Source organism: Rattus norvegicus, chromosome 8 (genome assembly GCF_021556685.1).
Source record: "Rattus norvegicus strain SHRSP/BbbUtx chromosome 8, alternate assembly SHRSP_T2T, whole genome shotgun sequence".
Lineage (NCBI taxonomy): Eukaryota > Metazoa > Chordata > Mammalia > Rodentia > Muridae > Rattus > Rattus norvegicus.
In genome coordinates, this window is record NC_141541.1 from 39,579,003 (window position 1) to 39,594,573 (window position 15,571).

The 15,571-nt window shown below is 47.1% G+C and overlaps 1 protein-coding gene across 8 annotated transcripts in view; it reads left to right on the top strand.

The window, feature by feature from the left end:
* The window catches only part of Kirrel3 (kirre like nephrin family adhesion molecule 3), a 539,739-nt gene that overhangs the window by 429,732 nt on the left and 94,436 nt on the right, over nucleotides 1-15,571 (top strand).

The following is a 15,571-nucleotide window of genomic DNA, read 5'->3' on the forward strand; positions in this document are numbered from 1 at the left end:
ATGGCCTATGGAATATAGGACACGGTGACAGTTTCAGTAACTGCATACCAAGTGTGGGATAAATAGAGCAATGTAACAATTCCCCATCTCCGAGTCAAATGGACTAGGAATAACCACCATTCTTAGCAGTAAAGAGTAACACATCTCAACCGCTATTCACGAAAGGATCTCAAAATAGGGCACAGGCCACTCCTCTCTTGTTGAGGAAGGATGCTAGGCCGCAGTTCCTCTGCACCTGACAAGGTGTAGCCCAGAATCGTGTGCCGTGGCTGAGGATGTGGTTGTGGATGCTCTCAGGCCTAGAAAGAGGCGAGCCACTCTGGCTAGCCTGCTGCTCTCGGTGTGCTGATAGCTGCACTTGGGTCTGTTCTGAAAGTTCATTCCTGTTTGCTTTGAGGATTTACCAGGTGCTGACTATGTACTCAGAGTTGTGGGAGATATGGGAGAATATTCTCACTTTGCCCAGTTACCCCAGAGGCACATTTAAATGTGATCATTTATCTTCAGGAAAAAAGGGTACCAGAGTGACTTTTTAAAACTTGACATGGAAGGATGGAGCCAACACGAAGTGTCACCCAGTCTGTAATCACTGCAGACAACTAGAGCCTAGGCTTGAAGGAACTCTGAGACATGCTATAGAATAACGAGTCAAAGTCAGGAGACCCCAGGAGTGGGACATTACATACTATCTCTTAAGGTAAATTGGTTGGAGGATGCTTAAGGCTCATACACAAGGGATGGAAGTGTTAGCTTCCAGCCCCCTTGCGTATCCCAGCACCTCCTGGTTGTCATGAATACCACCTAAGAGAAATCTCCCAGCAGCAGGGCTCACTGGAACTGGGGGTCAGAAACTGTCCCACAGATTCTGAAATCGTATACCCTAGAGATCCATGGGACTCCAACAGAACTGGTAACTCCCCCACCCCAGAAATCGGGGTTCAGTGAGAGATGAATGGCTAGCGACAGAGAAAAGTGGAGTGAGAAAAACCAAAGAGATGTACTGAGAATGTTCTCTTGGGGTGCAGCAGTAGACGAAGTCAGTTTTGACTGCAGTAGTACTGGGGAACTTCCAAAAAGAGAGGGGACCAGAAAGAACCCATGAGGGTGTAAGATCAAAATGCCCTTTATATTCTTGTATCGTTTTCTACTAACCCCATCAAAAATGTCATCCCCTTTTTAAAAAAATCTTATTTTATGCATATGGGTGTTTTGCCTGCATGTATGTCTGTGTACCATATGCATACCTGCAGCAGCCAGGAGAGGTCATCAGATCCCCCTGAAACTGGAGCTACAGATAGGAAGCCTCCATGTGAGTGCTGAGAATTGAGTCTTGGTCTTCTACAACAACTATTCTCAACCTGTGGGTCGTGACCTTTGGGGGGTCACATACCAGATACCTGCATATCAGACATTTACATTATAATTCATAACAGTAGCAAAATTACAGTTATAAGTGGCAACAAAAATAATTTGAGTGAGCATTGTCATATAAGAAAAGAAGTCAGGGCTGGAGAGATTGGCTCAGGGGTTAAGAGCACTGACTGCTCTTCCAGAGGTCCCGAGTTCAATTCCCAGCAACCACATGGTGGCTCACAACCGTCTGTAATGAGATCTGGTGCCTTCTTCTAGCATGCAGGCGGAGCACTATACATGATAAATTTATATATTTTTTTTAAAAAGTCATAGACGCCTATGATGAGAACCAGTGAAATAACATGGGTGAACATCGTAAATTGTAAATAAAATGGTGTGTTATTTGCAGGAAGCAAACACTTCTTCAGGTAGTATTTAATTAGGGATCAAGCAAAGAAAAATTATTTTTATTTTTAACAACCAACCCTTTACAACAAATGTTGCATGCGTTTGTTGTAATATATACAACATATACATAATAATATAATAATATATAGTATGCAATATATACGTAATAGCTGGGCGGGTGCTTTAGGAAAACACAAAGGTTTAAGCACTTACTGTTCCAAGTGGATACTGCAGTTCAATCCCACTTGTGCAGAGATCAGGAGTGCTGGGAGGGGGATAAGCTGTGGGAGAAATCACAGTGGTGAGCATTCTTCATCTTTACTCATGAGCTAGGGGCCTTAGGAACACATGTCATTGAGGAGAGAGCAGGGCTATTTCATAAGCCAATAGCAAGCGCACTATTAAAAGGAGGCAGTTGGGAAGAAACCCTTGTTGTGCTGGAGAGTGACCGTCTGCACTCTGTACAAGGCAAAGGGTCAGCAAGGATGAGTTCAGCCTCCCAGGTCAAGCCAAAGCTGTCATGGGAGGACCTTGATAGAGGGCACTCTGCCCTGGAATGTAGGAGAACCCGTTCCCCTTCTACGTACCAGCTGGGTAGCCTTGGGCTTGTCGCTAACTGTGCTGGGTCTCCATGCCCGCCCTATACAACCCTGAGTGTTGCGAAGGCCAAATCCAAGCTCTGCTATTTGAAAGAGGGTTTTGTAATGCACATAAGTGGGAAGGGACATGATTCGACCATTTGCTCAGCTAATGTTGGTTGACTGTGTACGGTGCAGGGCGCCAATCACTGCCACCACAATTCTTGGTCATCATTCAGTCTGTGCCAGATACTATGGTCATCACTTTAGACACACTGGCTTGTTTAATGGTCACCCCAGTCCGGAAGGACAGCTATACTGATCTCCATTGTCCACATGAGGAAATCAAAATCAGGAGTAAAAAATAACTTGCACACAGCCATCCAGCCAGTAAGTGACAGAAACCAGCACTGGATGAGCTAAAACTCCAAGTTCTATACTAATTGCCGCACCATTTTCTGTGTTGCTTCTGCAGAGCCTTATATTTGTGGTGAGCCTCGTACTCTGACCCCACCTGATCCTCCTTGTACATTCCCCATGCTCCTTGCTACCAGGCCTAATGACCACTCTTTAGGTACCTTGGAGCCTCCTTCCTTCATGCTTCATCCCCAGTCCTCCTCTCCTTCCAGGCCTCCCCTGACAATCCTCTACAGCACAGTCATTGGGTGTTCTAATTCCCATCCCAATTCAAGACCTCAGCTTCCCAAGACCCTGAGCAATGAGTATCACCCCTTTAGATCAGCCATTGGTGGTGTGAACACTGAACACCTCCCATAACTCAAAAGTCTTCGGAAGACAGAGCAAGGACAGATGGGGGAGTGCTAGGTTAACTTACAGCCAAATCTTACCCACTCCTGAAAAGACGTCTCCAGAGACAAAGCCAAATGGCCTTTGGTGCCAGCTTAGAACTCCTGGCGCCACCACACAGTACAAGGACACAGTGCTTCTGCAAATCTCTTCTCTACAGGGCACTGCAGTGTTATCTTGGCTCGCTCCTTCTCCAGAGATGAAGAGATTGTTTTAAACCTGCCGCCCCACCAGCTCGGCTCCTAGCTTCCAATGCCATTAAGTTTCATTATAACAAATAAACACCACGATGACATTTATAAGTTACCACTGAGCACAGAAGCACAAATATGAAGCAGATAAACTGCATTTGATCCAAATAATTACTGCAGGCAATATTGGGCTTAGTCTGAGCTGGCAGCCGGCTACAGAGTAATTTATTAGATTGCGTAAGGCAATGTTGCACGTTGAGTTTTTCATTATTGTGTCTCTTCCCCTCTCTGTGGCCTAAATAGGTTACAGGAGTTTAGACAGTTCATGGCCAAACTAAGACAGACTTTGCTCAAGCAGATTAGAGCTGGGAACACCATCCAAGGTCCAGGGATGGCTGCTTCCCAAGCAACACTTAGGCTTGTTGGAGAAGAGAGAACTGAGATTATGTTAATGCTGCCAGGCAAGAATGGCTCCCTGCCCTCCCCTCCCACTGGCCCAGATACAGAAAGGGGCCCCATGGAGGGAGTCAATGACAGGCTAGATGCATAGCCAGGTTTCTTCAGCAGACTCTGGCCAAAGACCTTCTCAATCAAAAGACCCCTCCATAACCCTAGGTGGCCGTGGGCAGTCCCACAGCTCAGTCTCAGACCTGTCCTTCTGCACCGAATAAAAGAAAGGACGAGTTCTGCCGCCAACCCCACAAAACAAAGCAAGGAGAGCTGGCGACAAGCAGCCTCTTCTCTGCCAAACCTGAACTCATAAAGTTTGATTCAAGGGGTTACAATACCTCCTATTCGGCATCCCTCCTGCCCCATTCTCCCAGCCTTAGTAAATTACCCAATAAGCAGCAAGGACCTGTAGTTATTGTGCAGTTAAATGGTATTTGCCCAGTAAATCCTGAGCCGAGTACTCACAGTGATATACAGTAACTAATTACAGACATGAATTCTCTCCCCAAGACGCCAAGTGTTACCAAATATTGCTGCATTTAGGGGAGGAGGTTTCATAGCTGCTCCACTCTCTCCAGTGAAGTCATGAGTAACTCTGCTATTTCAGGGGCCATAAGCATCTCCAAGGGCCCTCCATCTAAAAAAAAAAAAAAATAGAGATGTCTTGAAAGGCAAGCGAGCATGGACCACTCTCCCAAGGTGGCAACCAACAGTGGCCCCCTGATCCCACGGCCCAGCACAAGGGTTTGAGTAGGAACCAGCCAGCTCTCCCTAAGTTATTGCCCAGCCAATAAGCAGCCCAACACTGTAGTAGCTGCTGCAAAGGCCCACAGTTCCAGCAGAGCAGGGAATGGAAGGCATTAGTCACTAAACTCAGGAATCAGCTTCCATATCAAAGGATGTGCCAAGAAGAGTGGAAGTGGCGGTTCCAAGCCAGGCATGATGAAGCATGCCCTTAGACCCGGTACTCAGCAAGAGAAAGCAGGAATGTTATGAGCTCAAGGTCAGTCTGAGCTATATAATGAGAGCCTATCAAAAGAGAAAGAGGGAGACAGAGAGACAGTAGAGGGTCAGGGGAGATAGGGCTTAGTCAGTTAGAAAGGGCTTGCCGTGCAAATACGAGGACCTGAGTTTAATCTTGAAAACACATGTCAAAAAGTTAGGCATAAAAGCACACACGTGTAACCCAAGCACTGGGGAAGTGGAGGCAGGAAGGTTGCTGACCATTAAGAGCTCTGGTTCTATGAGTGATGTTCTCAAAAAACAAGGTGGATGGCTTTCTAGGTCGAATACTGACCTCTAAACAGGCACACATACACACAAAGAAGAAAATATAACGTTCATGCCTTAGACTGGGTACAGAATGCTCATCCTAAATTAATGTTTACGAGGTTCAACTAAGCCCCATTTGCACATGGGAGTATTACCCTGATCTAGAGTTGGGGAGGGCTATACATGGAGGGTATAAAGCAAATGGTCTATAATTATCACATCTTAAAACACAGTACTCTCTGCCCTCTAAACTGGAAACCCAGAGATCAACCTCCCTCTGTACTCAGTACAGCCGTGTAAACAAAAGCCAGCACTAGAATCAAAGAATTCAAATATTGGTTCCATTACCCATCACCAATGACCTTGGACCAGTTATTTGTCCTCTCTGAGCTCCAGATTCCTCATCCATGAAACAGGAAAGGCTCTCTCTATGTCTCAGAATTGCTGTGGAAATGGCCAGCCTGGAATTGGGTCTTATACCACATCCTGGGAACTCTTTCCCGATCCACTACATCTCCATATGGCCAACTTATTGTCTGGGACTTCGGTCTAAGCCTCCTGGGAGGAAGAACCCTGCTCTTATCTTCAGCACCCCCAAAAGCCTGTACATCCTATCCCACTTCCTAAGTGCTTTTAGCATAAAACTTCTCCTTTAAATACAAGCCCACATCGAACTTTCGAAAGACATGGGTAGCTGTTACAAGTTGGCTGTGCTTTCTTGGTTAATGCCTTCTTGGGTAGAAACGACTAATGAAAGCCCTCTCAAGGGTGTCTCTTTGACAGTGACAAAGAAGTCAGAGTGAGGGGGGAGAAGACAGAATAAGTACGGGCATCGCTACAGCAGGACAGTTGGCTTCGAGCCTTAGCTTCTCAAGTTTTTACTTGGGAGGCTGGCGATCAACCCTTCTCCATGGGGTACTGAGAGGATTATTAAGTAAGAAAATATATGGGAAGTGCTCTGTGAAGCATGAAGTATATACAAAAGTTCTCTGTGGCTAATATCCCAAACCAACCAGAAGACTGGGCCCAGAATCCCAGGGCAGTGACAAGAATCGCTTTTTTAATTAGGACACATATATAGTCAGCTCTCAATTATCTGTTGGCAAATTGTCCCCATTCCTGGCAAATGCTATCACCAAGACTGCTTAATGAAGTCCTCTGTTAACATTTCACAGCTTCTTATTCTGCTCTTATTTGCATGAGGCCCAAAGGGAATGAAAGTCCTTTAAAGGCAAAATCAGTTAATATGCCCAGTCTGTCTTAGGGAAGGTGTGATCCAGAGGGAGGACAAAGGTGAGACAGAGTGTGGTTCCCACTAACTTTGGACCAGTATGGAAGTGATGCTCTCCACCCAGCTGAAGGGGAGACAGGCAGGGAACCCAATGATCAGACTGTGAGTTTGTTTAAGTGTTAGAAATTCCTAGAAAAAGTCAAATCCACTCATATTCAAACAAGAATACCAAACTGCATCCAAAGTGATAATAAGTTTCATTAGCTCCAGTTGTCCATCGTGGGGATTCTTCACACCCTTGCCTACTCCCCATTAACCATGACTATAAAGAGTTGGGTGTACTTAGTGGGAAGCAAGATTATTTGGTGGGGAGAGGTGCTGCCAAGCCTGACTATTGGAGTTTAAACTCTTCCCACACCACACCACACACACACACACACACACACACACACACACACACACACACACACACACACACACACACACACGCTGCATAAATGCAATTTCAAAAGAGATTTTAAAGTTGATCACATTAGTCTCCAAGAGGGGGAAGAACAGAGGACATGCACTGGAATGGTTTACTTGCAACCAGGATCAAGAAGTCTCCTCATTAAGTGCCAGATGTAAACTGGGCTTCTCAATGTTAGGTTAGTGCCAAGAGACAAAAAGCATCTGATGCTTAATGGCAGCCTACCCCAGCCACACAGCGTTCCGAGGAGCTAGGCTTACACTCCAATCAGTGGGACATAGCTAAGCTACCCTTCGTAGAACCTCTGCAGATCATCTAAGGACTCAGAACCAGTGCTTCTGAGCCCTTGAACATTGCACACAGACACCTTGGAGGCCAACATTAGAGCCGAGGCAGGACTCAGTTCCCCAACCCTAGTATTGCAGTACATGACATTTCACTGACAAGAGGATCGTAAACATTTATAAAGGGGGGAAACGGTTGACTTGTCCAATACCTTCTTGGTTTAGTTTGGGAAAAGTAAGGCACATTCAGAAAGAGACAGTAGCTGGTCAAGAATGCCATTAATCTTAAGAGTCTAGAAAGAGTGCATACCCTGAGCCCACTGTTGCTTATTACATGTGGATACACCTCAGCTGTGATCCCCAAACTACTGGAAGCTCTCGACACAGGTTCCTTGACATCAGGAAAATCTACCATCTCAACCTCTCTAAGCTTGAGTCCAGGACACTGTATTTTTAGTTAGTTCCGTGGATAATTTTTGCACAGATAAAAGTTTTGGAATCATTCTGAAGGACACGGTGCATAGAACTACAAAAATGATTATGTTTTTTAATTCTTGATTTAAAGAAAAAACAATACTTAGGACAAGATCTTCCCCCAAACAGACCAAGAGTCCCTGAGGGTTTGCTTTCACATCCCTGGGCCTCACATTTTATTTTCATCATTAGGACTTGAGAAAGGAGGAGTTTGGGTATGTTAGAGCTTGCAGCGTCAGGGTTGGGAAGGAGGGGCCTGAAGCAGGTTGATTATCTAGTGGTCTAGATTCTGCATCTTACAGGTGACCAATGCAAGCTTGAGTGATGGCAGAGTCAGGCCCAAAGGCACACAACTGAAAAGTGGCAACACAGGGTCCTCAGGGCACAGACATAGTTTCATGTGTCCAACCTGTGGCCTAGAGAGCAAAAAATGCTAGGCATCAGGGTGTACGCTAACCTGTGGCCCAGCCTCACCCTTAGCCCAGTGGCTCCCAAACCGATGCTCTGTAAGAAGTAATCATAAACATACTTTCTGCCTATGGCCAAGGCCTGTGCTATCCCTGTGCTTTAGTACCAGAGTCCTATTGCTTTCCTGTTTAAAGTCACAAAAATCTTAGATTCAGACAGAGAAACAAAGGAAGGAACCCAGTCTGAGTCCAGTGGCCAAGTAGCAGCAGGCCTGGACATTATTCAGCGTTCTGTTTTGTGGCCAGAATGTCCCCCTTCTACATCTCCTATCTCCTCCACTGACCTCCACCCCTCTGCCCACCCTCATTCCCTATGGGTGACCTCAGACAGGAATGGATGGGATCCTTCACGGACACAGAGGAACCCCGTTCGCTGCAGCACTTATCAGCATCTTCTTGGCACCCAGGCCTCTGCTGGATCGATGGCGGAGTCCGCCTCCTGCTGCTAATGAGCACAGGACAAGCTCTGGCTGGGGCTGCAACACTGATAATCAGCAGGCACGTGATTTATGATAACTTTGGACTCACCCTGCCTTGGTCAGTCCGGTTGTTCTTCATTAGAGACCCATCGTATCCAGGACAACCTTGGCAGATTGTGTCCTGAGGACAGGAGTTTGAGGCTGTCAGAGTCAAAGGTGTTCTATGCTACCGTAGCTCCCACAAGGAATTAGGGAACAGAGGAGGAATAAACCCCAAATTTCTGTCCCTTTGGTTGAGCCTGGGAAGTGCTTTACTCCCACGTACAACTAAACAAAATCAACATGCAGTTTCTAGAATATTCACGACACCAGCAAGCTTCTCCTAATTCCGTGCATCAGAAACAAATTGCCAATGGCTGAAAATGATGGAGTTGAAAAGGAAAGTGTCTCCAAGAGACCTGGAGACATGGTCTACATGCCGAAGAGAGAGGACCTGGGTGAGGAGGACTAGGTGCCAGCCCTGCCCAGTGTCCCTGTGCCCTCTCCCGGGTTTGTCCACATGTCATGATTGTGCAAAATAAATGCTCACTCCATTAGCAGGATGCTTCTTTGAGCTGAAAACAAAAAGTGTCTCCAAATCTCTGCTCTACCAAAGAGAAAGGAACAGTGGGGGAAAGGTCTAGTCTCTAGCTAAGTTCTCCCACCATCTCCTTCTCCCAAGGAAGATGGACCTAGAAAACATCTTGTTCACACAACAGAATTCAAAGTCAGTGTGAACCTTGACTGGAGTTAAATACCTAATTCCAGGCAGCTGGTCCCAGCATAAACCTGACTAAATTGACCTTAGCCCATTTAGGAAGGTATATATATATATATATGTGTGTGTGTGTGTGTGTGTGTGTGTGTGTGTGTGTGTGTGTGTGTGTGTATACATATATGTGCGTGCATGCATACATACATACATACACACACATGAAACTTTTCATGTTTGGAGGTGAAGTCTCAGGTCCACACCAAATACTACATAAGTCATGAAAGTACAAGGAACCCTTTAGAGGTGGCAAGACAAACAGGATGAGTGGAGAACAAGATGGTAATAGAAGCATGAATGTGATTATGGTGTATGGGGGTAGAGTGGGTTGTGTACATCTTAATGAAACCCATCATCTTGTACTCTCACTAAAAATAAATTTTAAAGAAGTAACAGCAAGGAGGGCTTGGGAGATAGCTTGGTTGATAAAGTATTTCCCATGGAAGTGTGAACCCTGTGTACAAACCCCAACACCCACGTAAAAAGCCAGGCCTAGTAGTGTGTGCTTAGAGTCCTAGCACTGGGGAAGCAGAGACAGGAAGATCTCTGTGGCCCAATGGCTAGCCAGCCTAGCCTACTTAAGAAGTCTCCCAGTGAGCACTGTCTCAAAATTAAGGTGAAGAGCAATTGAGAAAGACATCTGTCACCCTCTGACCCCATGTGCCTACACACACACACACACACACACACACACACACACACACACACACACGCCAGTGTGTTCAATACACATAAGTTATTTACACCTTCTCACTTTCAGACCCATTAACCCAACTACACCCAACACACCTTCCTTGTGTGATTCAAAGCCCTCCCCATCAACACACTTACCACAGGACCTTATCACCTCAGCCCAGCTTCACCTCTGAAGACAACAAGAGGCTCACCATCACAGACAGCAAGAGCCTACCTCTCCCCAGCAAATGCTATCACTCCTACCTCCAAGAGGATGCTAAGCCCATTTTCCTCCCTCTGGCAATACACTTCTGCTGAGCCCTTATGACAGCACAATCTTCCCGATCGGTCTTCCTGTCTTTGGATGATCCTTCTCCATCCATCCTTCTAAAACTGGCACCTGAATAAATGGGTCCCAAATGATGGCTTCTCATTAACTACGCTTGTCTCAGCACAAATTTCAGGGTTAATGCAGCCAGCTCCCCTCAACCCTCTCCTATTTCCTATTTTCCTCCTCTCTCTAGACACATACACACACACACACACACACACACACACACACACACACACACACACACACCACTCTCCCCACCATGAGGCCACTGTCCCCTTCTGATTATTTTCATACTCCACACACCAGTTCATCAAAATGAACTGTCATTACGGGAGGTAGGAATGGTTTATGTACTTTAGACCCCGTCTCTCAAACGACTCTACAAGTTTCCAACACAGAAACTGGAGCTTGTGGCCCTCCTGCCGTCCCTCTCTGCCACATCCTAACCTCTGAACTTTGATGTTCTACACAGCAGAAGACACCCTCTCCCTACCCTCATCTGGCTTGCCCTGCAGACCACTTCAGAATCCAGGTCCCTGTGGCTCCTTCCTTCTACCTTGCTTTGGGCACTAATTCTGTGCAACTTCTTATTCCGTCTCTGGGCATATCCTTGCTTGTTCCAGGCTCTAAGAGCATGGCCAGCAGAAAAGGCACACTTCTCTGCCCACCGCCTCACACACATACAAGATGAGATGGTTCCTGCCCCTATCTCAGGTCCTGATGCTACCACAGTCACTGTCACCCACTCAGATCCTCTACAAAAACCAGATTTCTTATCTGTCAGGCAGTGGGCTAGTGCATTCCCACCACCCCAATCTGTGGAGATCACAACCCAGCATTCTGCACGGGTGCTACCAGGTCTAAGTCAGGAAACAAACTCTGTGCCACCTGCAGGGTCCCTTCCCTTGTGTCTGCCAGTACTGTTCTGGTATCATTAGGGGCCACTGGGTCCTGCTCTTCTTCCTCTCCCTTGTCTGCTTCTCATGACAAGGACATCATTCTTAATCTCAAAAGAGACAATTTACCACATGCTCTGAGCTGAGAGAAACCTGGCAATAAAGACACAGGAAATGAGTATCCTTAAGCCTCTTCCAACTGGTCACTAATAAGAGCAGGTGGACACATTGGAGCCCTTTCTGTGCTGCTGGCCAGGCACTCTGGGAGCCTCCAAAGCTGACTAGTAAGGGATGCTCTGACCGAACCAGAAGGGCACATCTCTGATCCCTCCATGTAGATTTCTAATGAGTTTGAATCTCCATGTCCCTGTAGAACAGGATCTACAGGATATGTCTGCATTATTCCTATTGAAAGTTAGGAGAGGGAGAGAGGAAAAACCCCAGAAGGTCAAATGCCAGTTATTCTGGATTCCACAGTGGTGAACAATAAGGGATCCTCTCTCAAACATGGTAGAAGTGGTCCTTTGACTTCCACATTTACACTGACACATGCCCCTGCACTTACGCACACACAAGGAAGGAAGGAGGGAAGGAAGGAAGGAAGGAAGGAAGGAAGGAAGGAAGGAAGGAAGGAAGGGGTGGAGGGGGAGAGGGAGGGGAGGGGGAGGAGGAGGGGGAGGGGAGGAGGAGGGGAGGGGGAGGGAGGAAGGAAAGGAAGGAAAAAAGAGAGAAAGAAAGAAAAGGAGAGAGAAAGAAATGGAGAAAGAAAGACAGAGAAAGAAAGAAAGAAAGAAAGAAAGAAAGAAAGAAAGAAAGAAAGAAAGAAAGAGAGAAAGAAAGAAGGAGAAAGAAAAAAGAAAGGAAGGAAGGAACAGAGCATATCAACAACGACCTAAAGACCTCCCAGGAGGCTCCACCTCCCATGGTGCCACTCCCACCTCTCCAAAGCATCAAGCTCACCCCTCTGGAGATGTTTAAGAGCCACATTAGAGCATTCAGTTCACCTAAAACATGTGATAATGATGGCCGAATGCATCACCAAGCCGTAGTAAAGATGGCTGCCACGTGTGCATTCAGTACTTCAGGTCCATCGCACAGCGGGTTCCCATAAATAACTCAGTGACTTCCTCTCCTGTGAAGCGGATCCCTTGTCACTCTGGCTCTTCTCCTTTGTCTCTTCCCTGTCCCCTTCTGTGTGCTGTGCTCAGCACAGTATCTACCCGGTCAGTAGTTTATAGTGCAAAAGCTACTGTCCCACAATAAACGCAGAGCACAGAACAGGAAACAAACCGGAGGTAGCAAGCTACAAGCATTTAATGGAAAGACACCTGATCTTCACATGCTGTTCCAGGCACTGTGACAGAGATGTCCTTCCGGAGATGCACGGTAGGTCTTCATTTATGTTTTCCCATCTTTGGATGAGTAGTAAGTGCCAATAAGACTTGGAGAAACTGGCTGCACTGGTTGTCAGTCACGGGATTGGACTAAGGAGGTGCTAGGACGTTAGGAAAGCTCACCTCTGGGCGTGTCCATATGGGAGCTTCCTGAGATTAAGGAGAGACTAGCTACCCAGAGTGTGGGTGGCACTATCCCATAGGCTGGGGGGTCAAAGTGATGAAAGAGGAAGAAGAAAGACAGTTTGCCTAAGGTGGAAAAAGGAAAAAGGGAGCAAGTTGGGAGAAGGGTATTCTCTAAAAAGGACCCCACCCATGCCTCTCACACTGTGCTCCCAAGAGCCCCTGACCCTGAAAGCCTCAAGGTCTGTCCTAAGGGTTAAAGAGTATTGGGTTTTTTCCCCTCCACTTCCTCTTCCATAGCACCCCAACTTTTATCCACTCCTCTTATCCACCAAGTCTAAGATCTGTTTATGAAAGCATCTCAGGTTTGAAAGAAAAAAATCATTTTACTTATATCAATATAATATCTAGTTTAAATTTATTTTATTTATTCTTTGACAATTTCACATATGTATACAATGTATCTCGGTCCTATCCATCCCCAGATTTCCCCTCTGGCATCACTCAACATGTCCCCTTCTCCCACCGTCATGTCCCCGTGTCTCTCTCTCTCTCTCTCTCTCTCTCTCTCTCTCTCTCATACACACACACACACACACACACACACAGTCTACTGAGTCCAGTTAGTGCCATGAGCTGGAATGTTGACTGATATCGTGGCTCGATCTTGTATAGTTCTTGTGCAAGTAACCATAGCTGTAATGAGTTCACGAGTGTGCTGCTCACGCCAGATGCAGAAGGCAGCATTTCCCAGTACTACTCCCCATCCTCCGGCTCTAACATTCTTTCTGTTCCATGCGCCTTACAGAGTGGGGATGGAAGATGACGGATGTCATCTGTGGATGGACACACAGCAGTCACTTATTCTCAACACTCTGATCAGTTACAAGTCTGCGTTAGCTGCCGGCGGCTGCACAAAAGAAACTTCTCTGACCAACATTAAAAGCAAAGGTTGAAGTCTGTGTGAAGATTTAGAAGGAGGTTTGACACCTTGCCCATTTAAATAGCTCCCTTCCTGGAGCCTATGGCCATGGGCTCCTCCTTTGTCGAGGGCTTTACTGGTTATCAGTATCAGGTTTACAGGATCAGGGGAATTTTCCTTCTTTGGAGCGGGCCTCAAACCTAGTCAGAAGGCAGTTGGTTGCCCTTACAACCATCATGCCACTAATGTTCAGGGGGCACATCTCACCTGGCAAATGGATCCTGTAACATTCAGGGTTCACCACAGGATAATTTCCATTAATACTTTTTCTCCTGCAGCCTGCACAGCTCCTTCTAACCTTCTGAAATGTCACGGGCAGAAACAAAATCCTCAGTCCTGTTCTGGCTTGTTTCTGCAATCTAAGTTGTTGTGTCTTCATAATAGCTCGTTTAACTATCTCGTCATTTATCAAGAGAAACAACCATAGCCTATGCTGTGAGGGAAACCCTGTAGGCAAAGTAATTTTAGTGGTCTGAACATAGCATGAGAATATTAAAATCGGACAGAAAAGAAGGGCTGTTGGTTGGGGGAACTCAGCTCCTACCCCAGAATAAATTTCAAATCATATATTTCAGATGGTTTTGAGAACTCTGTGCCCTCCCTATCCCCAGAAACATGTTTTCCACAGAAAATCCAAGTGGATCTAAAAACATAAACAGTGGTGACTAAAGCCCAAAGTAGCCCCCATCAGAACTGCACCTAGGCAGTTCTCTCTGCCCTGTCGGGCTTTGTTTCCTGGTGTTTCCAGGAGGATCTTGCACCTGCTCCAACTCCTGGTTCTGAGCCACCACCTTCCATCGTGGTCTTGTGAGTACTCAGAGTTAACCCCGCCTCCACAGTGATGTCACTGACCTCTCCTCCCAGGGTCCTGCACCATCCAGTTCTCCTGATTTTCACGATGAGCATCCAGGACTCACCCTTGTCTCCAGAAATGGATGTTCCAAGCATTTCCAACAGTGCCTCCTTCTCCTACCAAGCATAAAAAGAATGGGGTGTGAAGAATGGACAGTTACCTCCTGCTGAAGCTCCTAATAAGGGACATTTGGAAGTCCAGGCACCACTTCCTTCAGGGCTTTTTCATTACAGTCTCTTTAGCCCCTGGCTGACAACCTGATAATTCTCTCTGATCACAGGAGCACTGGCTGCTACTGGAACCGCCTTGACACTGTCCTTTCGAAAGATTCCAGGATAAAAGATTAGAACAGGAACAGAAAAGGTGTCGCCCTGCCCCCTCCTCGTCTTCCTCTCCTTATTTTCCCATCCTCATCTACTTCTCCTCCTCTTTGCTCTCTCCCCCTCTTTTTCCTCCTCCTTTCTTCCCTCCCCTCCACTTCTCCTCCCTATTCCTCCTCCTAACCACTCTTCTTTTCTTCTCCCTCCTCCCCATTCCCTTTCCTTCCGACTCCCCATCCTTTCCTCCTCTCTTCTTCCCTCTTGTCTTCCACCCCTTCCCCTTCTCCCTCCTCCTCTCTCCCTCCTCCCATCTCCCTCCTCCTCTCTCCCTCCTCCCATCTCCCTCCTCCCATCTCCCTCCTCCATCTCCCTCCTCCCATCTCCCTCCTCCCATTTCCCTCCTCCTCTCCCCCTCCTCCTCTCTCCCTCCTCTCATCTCCCTCCTCCTCTCTCCCTCCTCCTCTCTCCCTCCTCCCATCTCCCTCCTCCCATCTCCCTCCTCCTCCTCCCTCCTCCCATCTCCCTCCTCCCATTTCCCTCCTCCTCTCCCCCTCCTCCTCTCTCCCTCCTCCCATTTCCCTCCTCCTCTCCCCCTCCTCCTCTCTCCCTCCTCCCATCTCCCTCCTCCTCTCTCCCTCCTCCCATCTCCCTCCTCCCATCTCCTCCTCCTCTCTCCCTCCTCCCATCTCCCTCCTCTCATCTTCCTCCTCCTCTCTCCCTCCTCCCATCTCCCTCCTCTCATCTTCCTCCTCCTCTCTCCCTCCTCCCATCTCCCTCCTC